We start from the raw sequence: 3,124 nt of genomic DNA on the forward strand, positions 1-3,124 counted from the left end.
GCCGGCAGCTGGAATTCTGGGCTGGAAAAGGAGCAAATATTAGAGACATATTCTGCGCAACTCCAAAAGTCCTGAAACTCCACGGAACATCTTAGAATAAATAAAGAAAAATCCTCGCCAAAGATGAAGGCCAGGGGGCCCACACCCTGCTCACGAGGGTAGGGGGCGCCCCCCCCCCCCCCCTAGAGCGCGCCCCCTACCTCGTGGGCCCCCTGGTGGCTCTCCGACGTCCATCTTCTCCTATATGAAGTCTTTCGATGAGAAAAAAATAGGAAGGAACTTTTCGGGATGAGACTCCGCCGCCACGAGGCGGAACCTTGGCGGATCCAATCTAGAGCTCCGGCAGAGCTGTTCTGTCGGGGATACTTCTCTCCCGGAGGGGGAAATCATCACCATCGTCATCACCAATGCTCCTCTCATCGGGAGAGGGCAATCTCCATCAACATCTTCACCAGCACCATCTCATCTCCAAACCCTAGTTCATCTCTTGCATCCAATTCTTGTCTCTGTTGACACACGAACACGTCACGTGTACCCTCGACGCCGGGGGTGATGCACCGCAGCTCACGTCGAAGGAGACCCGACCGACAACGCGATACGCAAGACAGTCGACGGGCGCTTTTGCAGACCCAAAAACCCCACACCCCCGGGAGGGACCCCGTCAGGGAGTGCGGCGGCTATGGGCTGCCCTAGGTTGATTCGGTCGCCCCTAGAGCCTCGGTATTCGCAGATCTCAAACACGAAGAACAGCGAAAAATGAGAGAGAAAAACGATGGAGAGATAAAACATAGATGAAAAAGTAGTATATTGATTTGTTCGATTGTGTGTTGTTTAATCGGCCATCACCCCCAACATATATAAGAGGCGGCTGGACTTCCCATACAAGCAAAGGATACATCTAGGCTTTCCTTACAAAAAATTACATCAATTCACGTCCTAGAGTCCTAGTTATATTCCAACTCGGATTCAGTCTGAATCTGGCCCAACTTATGTCTTCCTCCTTGCGCGGGCCGCCGAGCTTGCATATGACCTCCAATCAAGACGGCCCAAATATGAAACTTGTGCGCCTCGATGAGACGAACAATCCTTATGTTGAACACTTTTCCAAATAAGACCATCTTGAATATTCTACGAAGCCATCTTTAATATCCAGTCGGACTCTGTCATGTAACGGACTGGATTGTCTGAGTCTCGTAGTGAACTTACAAGCCGTATACTATCTCATATGATAATGACTCCAAAACCAAAGTTCACCGTTTTGACGATGCGCACAACTTCCGTGTTGATCACTTTTCCATCCGAGGTCATCTGGATTACCTTTCGGGCACATCTTCAGTTTCACTCGGATCCGAGCTCATCCACTTGGATATTACAGTCTTTCGTCCAACTGGACCTTTTCACTCAGATGTTAGAGTCTTTCACTCGGAAGACAATCTTTCACTCGGATGACTATAATTTCACTCGGAAGACAATCTTTCATTCGGATGACTATATTTCGCTCAGAAGGCAATATCTTACTCGAACGTCAAGTTTTCATTCCAATGGTAATCTTTTCACTCGGAATAACTTCACTCGGATGATAATTTCACTCGAATTACTATATTTTCACTAGGAAGCCAATCTTTTACTCGATCGATAAGTTTTTCACTCAACCTTTTACTCGATCGGTAGGTTTTCACTCAGATATTCCGACTGAAAACACAGCCTGATCTTGATTTGCCTCTCCAGGTTGCATACGACCTCGGATTGAGACAAATTTTATATGAAAAACGATCGGCTCGACGAGATAAAACATTTTCGTGTTGAAGGTTATTCAAGGCCGTCTTGATGGCCGAATTACTCACGCAACCTATCAGACAAGTGTCTCGCACCTCGCGCCATATTTCCGTTGAGCTTCGGTCTGCAGTGTATTGCCTCTAACTTTTGCATATGAACTCGGATTGAGATGATTTATATATCAAAATCGATTGCCTCGACGAGACGAAGACAATTCCTTAAGAGTGCTCCTTCATCGGAGGTCATCTTGAAGACGTGATTGGCCAAAAACCACTCGGAACATTGAATCATGCCACTCGGAGTATAGTTTTGGTCCGTAAGATAAAGTCGAACGAATATAACCGAAATATCAAAGTGGTTCCACTCGGCGACGTGAATCTTTTCAGGCTGAAAACCCGTTCACTCGAGACCATCTTCATTGCAATCTGTATCTTGCCAAAATCAGGTGTCAACAGTCTCAAAGTCCGGAATTGGTGCTAGTAGGTTGCTAGTAGTGTTGATTACTCCTTGTAGTTGATGCTAGTTGGTTTATTTGGTGGAAGTTCATATGTTCAGATCCTACATGCATATTATTACCCCTCTGATTATGAACATAAATATGCTTTGTGAGTAGTTACGTTTGTTCCTAAGGACAAGGGAGAAGTCTTGCTATTAGTAGTCATGTGAATTTGGTATTCGTTTGATATTTTGATAAGATGTATGTTGTCTAGCCTCTAGTGGTGTTATGTGTACGTCGACTACATAACACTTCACCATTATTTGGGTCTAGAGGAAGACATTGGGAAGTAATAAGTAGATGATGGGTTGCTAGAGTGACAGAAGCTTAAACCCTAGTTTATGTGTTGCTTCGTAAGGGGCTGATTTGGATCCACATGTTTCATGCTATGGTTAGGTTTACCTTAATACTTTTGTTGTAGTTGCGGATGCTTGCAATAGAGGTTAATCATAAGTGGGATGCTTGTTCAAATAAGAACAGCACCCAATCACCGGTCCACCCACATATCAAATTATCAAAGTATCGAACGCGAATCATATGAACGTGATGAAAACTAGCTTGACGATATTCCCATGTGTCCTCGGGAGCGCTTTTCCTATTTTAAGAGTTTGTTCTGGCTTGTCCTTTGCTACAAAAAGGATTGGGCCACCTTGCTGCACTTTAGTTACTTTTGTTACTTGTTGCTCGTTACAATTTATCTTATCACAAAACTATCTGTTACCACTTATTTCAGTACTTGTAGAGAATACCTTGCTGAAACCCGCTTATCATTTCCTTCTGCTCCTCGTTGGGTTCGAAACTCTTACTTATTGAAAGGACTACGATAGATCCCCTATACTTATGGGTCATCAG

This window comes from Triticum dicoccoides, chromosome 5A (genome assembly GCF_002162155.2).
Source record: "Triticum dicoccoides isolate Atlit2015 ecotype Zavitan chromosome 5A, WEW_v2.0, whole genome shotgun sequence".
NCBI classification, from domain to species: Eukaryota; Viridiplantae; Streptophyta; class Magnoliopsida; order Poales; family Poaceae; genus Triticum; species Triticum dicoccoides.